Below are 16049 nucleotides of genomic sequence, written 5' to 3'. Positions count from 1 at the left end.
TAGCTTTAAAATCAAGAATAGACTCAACAGGTAAGGACAAGCACATTTATCAGTTATAGTCATGCATATAAAGATACTAGCATGTCACACATCACCATATCAGTATTCAACCATTATCTCAATACATAAGCACACTTTGGTGGCGCCACAGGACCAATCGCATGCCCATACATGAGGGTCAGCGCATATAGCGCTAACACAGCCCCGCAGCACCCTGCCTCGTACCGCAGCACGAAGGGGTTGATCGCAACCAACCGATGAACTGCAACTCATCATAACGTTTGATCGCAACCAAACGGTGGACCGTAGCCCAAAAAGTGTATTTCTGATCGCAACCAGATTATGAACCGCATCTTATTTATAACGTTTGATCGCAGCCCTATATAATCTTTATATACCTGACCGATTGCAACCGGCCTGGTTAACCAGTCGATGGTTCTCAACCCATCCAACTGCCCGTATAACCAATTTGATCGCAACCAAATTGGGGTATCATGCACACATAACACATAGCAAGCACATGCAACCCACATTAGCACATCGGGAAGCGAAAAAACGTATAAATAAAACTTATGCGTGGTCATCAACATACTAGGAATATTCCTAAGGGGTTCATACATCTTTCACCTAGGCCAACGGGTTACCAATTCAACTAGCATGGAATACACAAGACTCTTTTATCCTACGAACGGTACCCGAAACATCAAACTAGACTCAGGCATGACAAAAGGGGTCCGATGGGACACCACGGGGAACGGGGAAACATCAAACGGGGAAAACCACCATCCACACTGGGAAAAACCAGTGGGTGTCCACCCGCCGGCTGCCCGCTGCCGGCGACACCAATTGGGGCAGCGGGTAGGTGGCGGGTTCCCCTACCCCCACTTACCCCCCACTGACTCTTTTGTAATAGTTTGGTCCCGGGATCTTTCGTGGAACCCGAAACCATGTCTAGACACATTTAAACACAAACGACGACACCACGTAGTCAAGTACTGGATCAAAACCAAGAATCACATTAAATACATCATATCATGACTTCTAAACATAATAACACCCGAACATGCAAAATCCCTCTTAAACATATCTAGAATATCATAACACAAAATCCATAATTTACCCTAGGGCTCTAATCATATTTAAATCCCAAAATCATAACTTTATCTTTAAAATCAAGAACATCAAATTTATCAAGATCAACACACAATAATCAAGATCCTCATCAAGATCATCAAGATCAACAAATAAGATCATCCCATAAACATCAAGATCATATCACAATCATCATAAAAGCCTTATCAAGACACGAGTATAGAATTGCATATCAAGGAGCCAAAGAAGAAGATTATAGCAAGGAAAATAGGTTTTGTTGATGATGTTATCACATCTGTGCTTGTTTTTATGGTTATTTTGAATCATCACAGTAATTAAGCTCTTTAATTTTGCTTATTTAATACATATTTTCCTTGCTATTATCATTTAATTATGGTTCACACTTGTTTTGAATGTTTTACGGTGTTTGTTAGTGTTTTTGAACCATTGTAGGTCAATTCTATGAGCAAGGGAAGTTCAAGGATGAGTTTGGAGCAATTTTGGACGAGTTCGGAACCCAGTAGACTCGACGCGTGGAAAATTTCCAGTAGCATCAGAAATCGAGACCATCAGGTCTCGACGCGTCGAGCCATAGCTCGACGCGTCGAGCGAGGCGTGAAGTAGCAGGCCTAATTACGACAAAAAGGGAGTTGGCAGCAATTCAACTTTAATCCCATTCAATTCCAAGTTCCAATCAACTTCAATAGCAAATTCCAACTTCCAATTTCAATTTTAAATTAAGTCGGCAATTTCTTTATATATAGGAATTATAATTTGAGTCCAATTTTGTACAAGATTCCTATTTCATCTCAACTTTGTACCCACTATAAAATCCCTCCTTCCTCAACCCTAATGGGAGGACCGAGACAGAGAGATTTTTAGAGTTCTTTGTAGACAAGAAAGACAGAAATCAAGAGGCTCAAGTCGTCTTTGGAAGCAAGGAGGAAGCCAGGGAGATTTGGGAGAATCGCTTGGTTAATTCTTGTACTCTTCTGATGATTTGTAATCCTTTATTCATATTTGCTATGTATAATTTAGCCATGCTCGGCTAAATTCCTTAAGGATTTTTGGGTGAATTTGTTTATAAACCTATGTGCCTAGTTCGTTAATTTCTTAATATATTTATGTTTGGTTTTATGATTTGTGTTGCAATCTTGTTTTAATCTGTTGTTGTTGGTAGTTAAAGACCTAAATTACTTGCTTCACAGTCATGTTTGTGTCACCAATGGGAGTTGGGGCATAAATTAGGGCACACACGATTGCACCTAATGGTTGGTCCTTGGGAAAGGGGAACTTATTATGGGAAGTTTATTCTAGATTATTGCTCATCGGGAGATGGTAGTAATTAGGAATAATTGAATGCTGATCTTTGATCTTATTGGGTGTTTAAGCCATGGGAGTGGAAATTCACTAGGAATAGAGATTACGGGAGTAATTCGATTCCACTTTGCATTCCCATACAAATCTTAATTCCAAACCAAATATTACAAACGTTAATTGGCACTAGGTGATTAAACATTGTGACCCCAAGAATCCTATTTTGCTCTATTGTCTACAAAACCTTGCTACTTATTTTATTCTGCTTGTTATTTTATGCAATCAATCAACCTTCAAGTTTTGTTCGGACTAGTTTCATATGAGTAACCTAGTAGCTAGTGATTAGTACCCCACCTCTCTGTGGTTCGATAACCCGAATACTCCGGGTATTATTTGTTTGCCCCAAATTACAGTAATCAAATTGGCGCCGTTGCCGGGGAGGTGGCGTTACGTACTGACATTAGTGAAAGCCTTACTTTAGGAGTCTAGTCCAATTTTTTATTTTATTTTATTTTACTTATTTATTGATTTATTTTATCTGCTAATCCATAACAAGTTCCTTGTTCTTGAGTGTGATTTTGCTTTGAATCTAAGAACTTGGCTTTTTATGCATACACGATCTCGTGGGAAAGAAGGATTATTACCTTTGAATCTTGAGATTGAGAAAAGAGCCAAGTTTCTTAGGAAACAAACTTGGATGGCACAGGTACAAGAAAACCAAGCTGGAGAGAGATCAATGTCTGATTACCTTGCTCCGGATGTTGAGGAGCATGGTAGCATCAATATTCCAAATGTGGAGGCCAATAACTTTGCGATCAATCCGGCCATACTCAGCATGGCTGCGGCGGATCGATTTGGAGGGATGCCCACGGAAGATCCCAATGCCCACGCCACCAAGTTCCTACGACTTTGTGGTACTTTCAAGATAAATGGAGTCACTCAAGATGCTGTCAGACTTAGGCTTTTTCCCTTTACACTGAAGGACAGGGCTGAAGATTGGTTATCCTCACATCCAGATAACCATTTTGACACTTGGGACAAATTACATGGAGAATTTTTGAAGAAGTTCTATCCTATCTCCAAAACTCAACGGATGAGAAGGGCAATTCAAAACTTTAAGCAACTGGCAACTGAGTCCCTCACTGAGTCTTGGGAGAGATTTAAGGAATTGAAGAGGCAATGCCCACACCATGGATTTCAGAGTTGGGATTTGATGATGTCTTTCTATGAAGGATTGCTGGATAATTCTAGGATTTTGGTGGATGCTTCTTCGGGTGGTTCGTTCACGATTCTAGAGCCAACACAAGCCGAGGAACTATTGGAGAAAATTGCTATGAATGGATCTACTTGGTACACGGAGAGGTCTCCACAAAAGCTTGTAGGAGGAATTCAGGATGCGGGGCAGTTAGCCGATTTGTCAACAAAGTTGGATAATGTGGTCTCCTTGGTTCAAAAACTTGCCCAAGTCACCATCCAAAATTCCAATGTGAGTCATGTTTCTAACCCTCCTACTCTTGGACGAGTTTTGATGTGTGAACTTTGTGGTGGTGGACACAAGTCAGGGGATTGTATCGACGAGTTAAACTCCCAAACCTCTATGGAGCAAGTTAATATGTTGGGATATAATAGGCCTTATCAACAGTCTTACCAACCTCAAGGGACCTACCATCCTAATAATTCAAGGAACCATCCCGGCTTTTCATGGAGCAACCCAGTGGGAGCTGCCAACCCCCAACACTTTGTTAATAGAGGTCCTCTGGGTTATCAAGGTACTCAAGTTCAATCTAAATTTCCCGTTTCAGAGGCCCCACCACAATCGAATATGGACGTTTTGTTGGAAAAATTGATTAAAGGTCAGTTAGAGATTACGGAAAGGATGGATAAAATGGAAGCTCGCCAAAATATGGTTGAAAGGCAACTAGCAAATCAACCTTCTATATCAAGTACTAAAGTCACAGGGAAGTTGCCAGCTATGCCTGAAAATCCAAGGGAGCATGTAAATGCAATTGTTACAAGGAGTGGCAAAATACTTGAAGAGCCACCTCTTCCAATCAAAGCATCAATTCCTAAAAAGACAGTTGAGGAGAAGATTGAAGAGATACTTGATGGTATAGAAGATGAGCCAATTGCTGTGCGAAATAATCCACAAGTTCAAAAGGAAGTAGAGAAACCTGTGAGAAGGTATGTACCCCCATTGCCTTTTCCTCAAAATCGTGAAACAACAAAAGAAAGTAGGTGGAAAAAGTTTTTGGAGATTGTTGAGAGTTTGAAAGTTTCAGTTCCCTTACTTGATTTGCTTTCACAAGTTCCCTCTTATGGAAAATTTTTGAAAGAGATTCTAGCTAAGAAAAAGAAATATGGGGAACGAGAGATGGTAGCTGTGGCACAAGAGTATCAAGCGTTGACCCCGGGAATTGGGAGGAATATACCTAAGCATAGAGATCCGGGGAAGTTCACAATTCCTTGTGTGATTGGAGGCCGACCTTTAAAGGGATCCCTTTGTGATTTAGGAGCCAGTGTGAGTGTTATGCCTCTTACTCTTTGTCAAGGGTTAGGGTTGGGAGAACCAAAACCAATCCAATTCACCTTAGAAATGGCGGATAGATCCATCGTAAAGCCTATTGGAATTCTTGAAGATGTCCCAGTTCGTGTGGACAAGTATTTTGTGCCTTGTGATTTTATTGTGATAGATGTCCAAAGGAACTTAGACGTTCCACTCATTTTGGGGAGACCCTTCCTAGCCACTATTGGAGCAATGATTGATGCAAGGAAAGGGTCCATGATTTTTGACTTTGGGGAGGAAAAGGTGGAATTTAATGTTCTTGATGAGCCAAAAATCATTGAGTGCAAGTCAATTTTGCACATCGACCCTACTCTCAAGGTGACCCATGATGAGTATTTGCATTTGAAGAGTCTATGGGGTGATGAGATCAAACTCGCGGATCAACCAGGATGAGCACTCCATAACCAGGTTAGGTCGAGCTAGCGACGTTAAACTTAGCGCTTCATGGGAGGCACCCCATGTTATCTTTTATCTCTTTCATATTTATTGCTTTCTAGATTTGTTTTATTTAGTTTTATTGCTTTCTAGTTCGTGATTATTTTTGTTTTATAGTTTTTCTCTTTTCTCTTGCACCAGGGACGATGCAAAGTTTTAAGTGTGGGGGGAGGAATCATTAATTTGGGGATATTTCTAAAATTTTAAAAATTTTTGCTTTTGCTTGGATGACTCATATGCTATTTTTGGTGAATAAGTTACTTGTCTTAGCATGCAGTTACAATTACTCTCTCTTGTTGGTTTGTGGTTTGTTTTAGTGGTGCTTGCTGCATCTCAATTTGTGATGGATGATTTGAGGTGTAACACATATTTGATCTATTCCCTTGCCAATAGCTTTGTTAACCACTTAATAATTGGATTAATCCTTGATCTTGTGTTTTGCATTGCTAGTGAAGGCTTATGTGAGATTCCGGTCATGGGTGTTTTTGCTAGAACTTGCCTCATTACTCCCTAAGTGATGTCTAAGTTTTGCATGTTTTGAAGTGATTTAGGCCATTATTGTTTAGCCATAGCCTTTAAACCTGTCCCTATATATATATTTTTATCCTTCGTTTCCCCATTGTGCCTTTTGTTTGTTCAAATAAGTGCTAAGCACTTATCCCCTCTTTGTGATTGTTTTTCTTTGATTTACCCCATTATTATAACCCTTAGCCCGTGGCCAAATATTTCCCTTCCACCCTTGAGAGAATGAAACTTTTATCTTTATCTTTTCCGTAAGAAGAGTTTTATGGAGTTGTGCTACGAAAAAAAAAAAAAGTAGCTAGTGTTACAAATGTTCAAGTGTGGAGGTCATGAAAGTTTGGATTAAAATTATCTTGCTATATCCAAAAGAAGTCCAAAGACAAAGAAAAGAATGAGAAAAAAAAAAAAAAAAAAAAAAAAAAAAAGAGAGATTGAAAGTTTTTGAGTTTGGATCCCCACTTTACCAAAGAGTTGCTAAGTTCTTAAAAGAAATTTGCTCCTTGGAATTATGATTATCTCATCTCTTCCAAATTTTGAAAAGTTTAGATAAATTGTGACATTCTCTCTTTTTGATTAATTTTTCCATACCACTTCTTTGTTAGCCATCACCCATAGCCCCATTACAAGCTAAATAAAGTCCTATTTGATCTAGGGGAGTATGAAAGGCAAGCCTAAGGGATCTCATTCAAGAACCGTATCTTGCATAATCTCAACTGAGTATTTGTGCACATTTGATCCTCACATGCATTAAATTCTTGGTGCTTGGTTATTGGCTTGGAAATGGGTCTCTTATGTGCCAAACTAATTTGATTCTTGAAGCTTGTTGTTTTGTAGCAAGTGGGTTGGTGGTTTGAAAGGTTGTGCAAGAGAGAGCATGAGTAATTTGTATGTTTTGATTTGTGATTTTATACCTTAGTTTTGCTTGAGGACAAGCAAAAGCTTAAGTGTGAGGGGGTGATGTTATCACATCTGTGCTTGTTTTTATGGTTATTTTGAATCATCACAGTAATTAAGCTCTTTAATTTTGCTTATTTAATACATATTTTCCTTGCTATTATCATTTAATTATGGTTCACACTTGTTTTGAATGTTTTACGGTGTTTGTTAGTGTTTTTGAACCATTGTAGGTCAATTCTATGAGCAAGGGAAGTTCAAGGATGAGTTTGGAGCAATTTTGGACGAGTTCGGAACCCAGTAGACTCGACGCGTGGAAAATTTCCAGTAGCATCAGAAATCGAGACCATCAGGTCTCGACGCGTCGAGCCATAGCTCGACGCGTCGAGCGAGGCGTGAAGTAGCAGGCCTAATTACGACAAAAAGGGAGTTGGCAACAATTCAACTTTAATCCCATTCAATTCCAAGTTCCAATCAACTTCAATAGCAAATTCCAAATTCCAACTTCCAATTTCAATTTTAAATTAAGTCGGCAATTTCTTTATATATAGGAATTATAATTTGAGTCCAATTTTGTACAAGATTCCTATTTCATCTCAACTTTGTACCCACTATAAAATCCCTCCTTCCTCAACCCTAATGGGAGGACCGAGACAGAGAGATTTTTAGAGTTCTTTGTAGACAAGAAAGACAGAAATCAAGAGGCTCAAGTCGTCTTTGGAAGCAAGGAGGAAGCCAGGGAGATTTGGGAGAATCGCTTGGTTAATTCTTGTACTCTTCTGATGATTTGTAATCCTTTATTCATATTTGCTATGTATAATTTAGCCATGCTCGGCTAAATTCCTTAAGGATTTTTGGGTGAATTTGTTTATAAACCTATGTGCCTAGTTCGTTAATTTCTTAATATATTTATGTTTGGTTTTATGATTTGTGTTGCAATCTTGTTTTAATCTGTTGTTGTTGGTAGTTAAAGACCTAAATTACTAGCTTCACAGTCATGTTTGTGTCACCAATGGGAGTTGGGGCATAAATTAGGGCACACACGATTGCACCTAATGGTTGGTCCTTGGGAAAGGGGAACTTATTATGGGAAGTTTATTCTAGATTATTGCTCATCGGGAGATGGTAGTAATTAGGAATAATTGAATGCTGATCTTTGATCTTATTGGGTGTTTAAGCCATGGGAGTGGAAATTCACTAGGAATAGAGATTACGGGAGTAATTTGATTCCACTTTGCATTCCCATACAAATCTTAATTCCAAACCAAATATTACAAACGTTAATTGGCACTAGGTGATTAAACATTGTGACCCCAAGAATCCTATTTTGCTCTATTGTCTACAAAACCTTGCTACTTATTTTATTCTGCTTGTTATTTTATGCAATCAATCAACCTTCAAGTTTTGTTCGGACTAGTTTCATATGAGTAACCTAGTAGCTAGTGATTAGTACCCCACCTCTCTGTGGTTCGATAACCCGAATACTCCGGGTATTATTTGTTTGCCCCAAATTACAGTAATCAGTTGAGACATGGGTTACCTCTTAACCTTAATAAGAATCTTTGGCTATTAAGGTTCTTTCTCTAAGATCTCCTCTTCTTGATTTCTCCTACGTTTGGTGATAGGGGAATTCTTGTGTGGTGAAATCTATTGTGGTGTGAATTCTAGGTGCCTCCTATGTCCTTATATATATCCAAGAGTCCTAATTAGGGTCTGAATGGTATGGATTTACTAATTCTATTCCTTATAGGGCTAAGGGTTTGGTTTAGGAATAAAGGTCCATGGTCTATGGTGGACCCTTCTTAATTAATTAAGGGAATTTAATTCTCTTTTAAGGGTAAGTAATTAAATAATTAGTTTAGGTTGGAGGCCGTAACACGGGGTGTTACACTGGAGGCCGTAATCTCGAGAAAGGTAACACTCTAACTTAAAATGAGTGTGTTGATGTTGCATGAATGTTTAATTGGATGTGCATGCTTTAGAAAATTGTTACAAGTCGTTGCAAGGTGTTAAAAGATGTGTGAATCTAAGAATTTTGGGAATTTAGAAGTTAATTGAGTTTGTTTTAGAGAAAAGCTTAGACTTGAACGCTATGAATTAACGAACAAGAGAATTAGAAGAATTAAAATAGGTATGAGTAAGAATGAAAATCGTTAGGAAACGATTGAGGTTTAAGTAAGAGAGTTGTTTACCGAAATAGAAGTGAAAACGGGAAATGAAGGAAACGACGAGAAAAGAATTGAATAAGAATTTAACTTAAGCAATTTCCGGGAGGAATTTGAAAGTCAAAGGATTGACAATAGAATCGGGACTTATTAAAGTTGAGGACTACATCCAATTTTGACCTGATTTGAAGATTAGACAAAGTCGGAGGATCGATTGCAAATTGGAGCTGAATCGGATCCGACCCGGTTACCTGACCCAGTGGCGGGTCTAGGCCACGGGCTGGAACGAGGCCCGTTCCGTGTAACGGAACGTGGTCACGGACCACGTAATGGTCAGTGACCTGAGGCCGTGCCAGCCTCGCTGATACCGGGACTTGGGGCGGGCCACTTGGACGGCCGCTGCCAAGCCCCACCACCTTTAACCCTCGAGCTATTTTTCCCCAAAGCAGAGAGTCCAAGTTCACTTCTTCTTCTTCTTCTTCTTCTTCCCTTTTCGCTGCTCATTGCCTCAACCCCAACCAAAAACCTATCTCCTCCAGACCAACACTTTTCATCAAGGAAACTTCAAGAGTGTGTTCCCCAAGCCATTCTGAGTGCAAGAAAAATACTAGTTGGGTTATCCACTTCAATTTCAACAAGATCAAGTCAACAAGCTTTGGACCACAATGGTGAAGGGAAAACAACAAGTAGAGGGAACCAGTCAGGAAGCACCTACCTACTCAGTAATAGGAGGTAAAACCTATTTCCCCGAATTCTTTTCTGAAGATTTTAATAGTATATTGGAGAATGGAGGTTTGTTGAGCAAATTTTTGAGAATCCAAGAAGAAATTTATCCCGATTTAGTGATTGAATTTTATGAGAATTTGTCCATGAAACATAAGAAGGGAATGAGTACGATTACCTCTAATGTGAGAGGTACCAAAGTCGAATTGACACCCCAGAAATTGTCAAATTGGTTTGACCTACCGTTAGATGGATTGGATATGTATGACCGAGATGATTGGGTTGCCCATGAGGGGTTGACACATCAGAAGTATTTGAGATACATGACCGGGAGTAGGGAAGAGTTCCCTAAAGAATACCGCCTTGAGAGACCCACGTTGACTGGAGAGAAGAAGTTGTTGGTTTTGTTGATAGAAGAGTTGCTTGTTTCCGTGTAGGAACAACTCTACGGAGATTAGTAGTTGGACGTGCACTATTGCCTTTATGTTGAGATTTGGTCGTGCAATTAATTTTCCAGTTTTGATCCTTAAGCACATGCCTTACTTCAAAGCCAAGAACAGGAAGAATCTACCATATGGTATGATGTTAAGTTGGGTTTTCAAGAAGATGAATTTGCCCGAGTTGGGAGAAATGATACAAAGGACCACTAGGTCAGCTTTGAATGCCGCCAATTTGAGATATTATGAGCTGTACCAGGTTGCTGATAACAAGTATCTGACCCTGGCTGACATTGCTAAGAAGCCCTTGGACGAGGGAATTGCTTTGGTGGTTAGTTTGAATTTGCCACAAGGAAAGTGGTCGAATGTTGGGATTGAAACTGAGCACATAGTTGAGGCTAGTGGCGAAGGGATTGCAATGGGAACCGATTCAGGAGTTGGAATGAGTCATGAGGGAGCACCAGTTACAGCTACTCCGTCAAGAGCACCACAGGGTTATATGAGTGGGCCTCAAGGACCTACTTATGAGGATTTATATGCCATGATCAACAACCATTTCGACAATCTGAGTGCTCAAGTGAGCTACGGATTTGCCAACTTTGATCAACGGGCAGCAGTCATGGAACAAAGGATGGGGATTGAGAATGTGCAACGATGGACTCCCTATGGCTGGGATCCGAGCTACATGCCGCCAGGTGGTTCATCGGGAGACTTTGATCAAGGTAACTAGTTAAGTTTTAAGTTCAGTTAATAGATTCGTTAGTGTAGTTGTTTAGACTTTAGTTAAGTTGGACAAGAACTCAGAGATTCCTAAATCTTCCCAAAGTGTTCCAATAGAAAATTTCCAACCTTTTGGTTATATCACCCTTTCTCTTCGAGAACTTGATCCACTCGTTTCTTCTAAGTTTTGGGACAAAACTTCTTTTAAGGGGGATAGAGTGTGACAACCCAAAATTTTATTTTATAAATCCGATATTAAGAAATTCCAAAATAGCCATTTTCACTCCATTAAAAATTTTGCGATCAATTGGTGTTTGAATAAATTATTTTTGTCACATTTCAAGTTAATTCGACACCAAAACTTATTTATTCGAAATTCCTAAAATTTCGAGCACTTCGCGTACCAAGTTTTAAATCAAGAAATCAATCTGAGTGAGACCGGGAGAATTCAAAAAGACTTTAAACAAGGGTTCATCTAAATAACTTTTTGAGAAAATTCATTTTCAACCCCAAAATATTCAAAGTTAGCATTTCTAGTCCTTGGTTCATGATACAAGGTGAACCACATTACTCCAAGATGGCATTTGCCTGAAAACATCATCTAGCCAAGCTTTTACCATTTTGCCCTCATCCAATCATTTGCTTTCTACCTAGGGTTTTGGACCCTATATAAACTTCACTATTCCATTGTTGGTTTCGTGATCTCTTTCTTTGCCTCTCCAAAAATTTGCCTGCCAAGTAGAAGGGGAGAAACAACACAGTAAGTTCATCTTCATCACCTTTCAATCCTAGCCTTCATTTTCTCTTCTAGCTTTATCCATCCTCTGAGGTTTTAGTCTAAGGTTATATGGATTGTTTGGGGAGTTTAGGTGGTGAAGGAGGTGCTAGCTAGGTTGCGAGGAAGAAGAGATCCAAGCTAGAAGAAGAAGCTACAAGAGGTATAACCCCATGGACTTCCTCTTTGATTTTTGGCTTTGTGAAGCCTTGTTATTGAGTAGAAATGAGTAGAAATTATGAGATTTTGTTGTGTTTATACTTAGAAGTGATCTAGTATTTGCCTTTGAGTTGTTGAGAATGTTTTGGACTTGTTTGGTTTGAAATTGCAGATGAAAATGTCATCTGGTGCACACACAGAGTGCACCAGATCAGACCAGCGGCCCTAGCCGCGGCCCATTAGGAGGGCCGCCGGCTAGAGCCGGGGTTACACGAGTCTAGGGCACGGCCCTAGAGGAGGGCCGCCGCCTAGACCCGATAATGTAACGGGGCACATGGGGCGGCTCTTGAGGAGTCCCGCCCCAGGTCCCTGAGTTTTGATCTGGGAAGAAATTGTGCGGTGGTCGGGCCCTTGCGGCTCAGCTACATGTTGTTTCAGGCTAGGTGTTACGGGCCCTTGTGGCTCGGCACTTCAGGATCGTCTCGATGCACATTTTGGCTTTGATTTCGTTGAATTTGGATAAAAATGAGTATGATATGAAGGATCTATTGAAGAATTGCTACACAGTTCATATATTTGTTAGTTCACTGTGTATGAGAAATGCTTGACTTTGTGATCTGATGATATTTTTGTATTGAGTAGAGAAGCATGATTCCTTTGAGAATATGATTTATTATGCAAGCATGACTAATTTATGATATTTGATTAATGAGGAATGAAGCATATTTTGTTGATAGAAAGGTAGAGGATTTGCTATGTCGCAAACCGAGCATGATATTATATTCTTGAGTACTTCATGTTATTTTTATACATGGGTTAGAAGCATATTATAGAGTATTTTGGCATTTCACATATGTCATATTTCAAAAGTGCATAAAGGGCTAACGTGAGCCCATGTATTACTTTCAAAGTCATAAGCATGTGGTATATCATTCTTTGATGCATTGAGAAATAGTAGAGTTGTTGCATGCATGAGAGATATAACTATGTATTATCTATATTGGTGAGGTTTTGGAGGATACCGTTTGGACTATGTCTTCTCGGGAGATATTTATGGACATTGCGGTCCCAGTATATGTAACGCGGCATATTCTCACGTTACGAGGTTGGAAACTGCCCGCCAGGCTTGGAATCCTGGTAAGGGGTCTGCACACTGAATGTTCGATACCTGATTCCACAGCGCGAGAACCACGAGATTGGTTCCGTAGACGGTATGAGATATTGGGTCGGATTTACGCCGCTCCCAATGGGGCAATTAACGCTTCGGTGAAACCCTGAGCCGTCTACGAGCGAGAAGAAAAGAAAGTGAGTCAATAGAGACTCAAGAGAATAGAAAGTGAGTCAATAGAGACTCAAGAGAAAAGAAAGTGAGTCAATAGAGACTCAAGAGAAAAGAAAGTGAGTCAAGAGATACTCAAGAGAAAAGAAAGCAAGTCATTTATGACTTAAAGAGACCTCCACAGAACATACTCTATTTTTACAACGAGTGTACATGAGTATATATATCTATAGTATTACACGAGATTGCATATGAGTAAGAGTATAGTATTGCACAAGATTGCATATGAGTATGAAGTATAGTATTGCACAAGATTGCATATGAGTATGATGTATAGTATTGCACAAGATTGCATATGAGTATGACTATAGTATTGCACTAGATTGCATATGAGTATGATGTATAGTATTGCACAAAATTGCATATGAGTATGACTATAGTATTGCACTAGATTGCATATGAGTATGATGTATAGTATTGCACAAGATTGCATATGAGTATGACTATAGTATTGCACGAGATTGCATATGAGTATGATCATAGTATTGCACAAGATTGCATGTGATTATAGTGTTGCACAAGATTGCATTTGAGTAGAATATCGTATGTGATTGTATAATGAAAATGTTGATTTAAGATTGTACATCGAGCATGATCGTACAGTTATATTTGAAGCATTGTACATCAAGTTTATGTGATGAGAATTTGAGAGCATGAGAATACCTGTTGGTTAGTTTATTAACATGTTACTACTTGTAAGCATGAGTTGCTAGTTAAGTTTATTGTGAAGGATTCATGTTCAAGTATCTAGATTTGTAAAGTCATATGTTTTGAGGTATGTTTGTTGATATTATAGGTTGCAAGCATCTAGAAAGTATATGATAGATCTAAAGATGTTTATGAGATGAGTTTGTTGTTTACACGAGAAATCAATTGTTTTCAAAGTATATGCTATAATACTTTACAGGGTTGAGTGTGGTTATACTTAGCTCCGTGCTAACGGGTGTTTTCCTATTTGTCTATGTGTTTCTTGCAAAACCCCTTTCAGGTGGACCCAGCAGTGAGAAGTGATCGAGTTAGATTAGTCTCGTAGATTGAGATGTCTAAACTCTTGTTATGATGATGACTTAGTCATTTATGTTTTAAGACTTATGTTGTTTATTGATGATGATGATGTAGAATTTGGGGTGAACTTTTTCCCCTTTATGATATCAGTTTATATTATGGATGTTAGATATTTATTTTGTTTCTAGTTCTACCCCTTAGCCTGTGCAATCACAACGGAATGGTGGTTGTGGCAGTGACATTCCCACTAGTTATCTTAATTGTGGATTAGATTTGTGATTATGAGATAGAAAAGTGGGGTGTTATAATTACCATGGTCCGTGGTAGCCCACTGGTATTCTAGTTCTACCCCTTAGCCTGTGCAATCACTACGGAGTGGTGGTTGTGGCAGTGACATTTCCACTAGTTATCTTAATTGTGGATTAGATTTGTGATTATGAGATAGAAAAGATATAGAAAAGTGGGGTGTTATAATTACCATGGTTCGTGGTAGCCCACTGGTAAGTATACCAGTGTGGGAGATGGAGGGTTGGGTATTGATTCCCTTGGTTAACAATATTTGTTTTGGGAGATGGAGGGTTGGGTATTGATTCCCTTGGTTAACAATATTTGTTTTAAGCTTTAGTTTGATGTGTTATGCTTTGGAAAATTGTTTAAGGTAGGATTTAAACCCCTAATCCCTTGGTAAATAATTAAAATCCCTTCCACTTAAGCAACTTCAACTTTTGAGAAATTATCTTGGTTTATATTATATATTATTTGTGGTTGAAGGATTATTTATGTATAAAAGTATTTTCATAAGAAAATCATAAATATGTTGAGAAGGATTTTGAACTACCAAAAGCTATGATTTTCCAAAAAAACTCTATTTCAAGAATTATATATATGAGTATATATGTTTTGAGGAAATGTTATACTTGATTTTGAGAATATATACATATATAACTATGTATGAGGTGTATATTTGTCTATAAAGATATTTGAAGCTTATGCTATCTTTTCCCTACGAGTACTTAGTTATTAACATCGTATATTTTGGGAAATACTATGTATCCCTAGAAAGATTTTACTAAGAACTTTTGATCTATAAAGTGTATAACCCCATGGACTCCCATCTTAATTTTAGGCTCTGTGAAGCCACTGTTTTATAGGTAGAAATGAGTATAAATGATAGATTGTTGTGTGTTTGAGCTATTAGATGACTTGTTGATGTTGTATGATGTTTTGGAAGTGGAAAATTGCCTGGTTTTGCATTACAGGTGAAGAAGTAGCCACTGGTGCACCTCACAGTGCGCACCAGTCGAAGTCACGGGCCTAGCCAATGGCCCACGAGGGGAGTTGTGGCTAGACGGCCCTAGGCAAGGGTCGTGGCCCTAGGCCGCCGCTGGACGGCTCCAGGCGGCGGGACTCACCTAGCCCCACCGCTAGGACCGTTGCTGGCTACCTGTGCAGTGGCCAGGCCCTTGTGGCTCAGCTACGTGTCGTTTCGGACCAGGTGTCACGGGCCATTGTGGCTCGGTACCTTGGGGCCGTCATGACGCACGTTTGGCCTTTGATTTCGTTGAATTTTGATTAGAAATGAGCATGTTATGGTAGAATTTGTGATGAAATGCTTCACAGTAATGTTATTTGAGTTCACTGCATATGAGATTTTCTTTGTTTTATCCTCCTAGTGCTTTGTGTGTATCGAATAGAGAAGCATGATCATTTTGTGAATGAGAATTGTTAGGGAAGCATGACCAGAATGTGTTTTATGGAAATTATAGTTTCTTATAATTGTGAAAGTATACAAAGTATGATATGTTGCAAACCAAGCATGATTGTGTGTTATTGAGAGTTCACTGTGATATATAGATTTGAAGCATGTTGTACAGTAAATCGCATTCCAAGCATATCATTTTTT

Source organism: Ipomoea nil, unplaced genomic scaffold (assembly GCF_001879475.1).
Source record: "Ipomoea nil cultivar Tokyo-kokei standard unplaced genomic scaffold, Asagao_1.1 scaffold1952, whole genome shotgun sequence".
In the NCBI taxonomy this organism is placed as follows: Eukaryota; Viridiplantae; Streptophyta; class Magnoliopsida; order Solanales; family Convolvulaceae; genus Ipomoea; species Ipomoea nil.
This window is presented reverse-complemented; position numbering follows the sequence as displayed.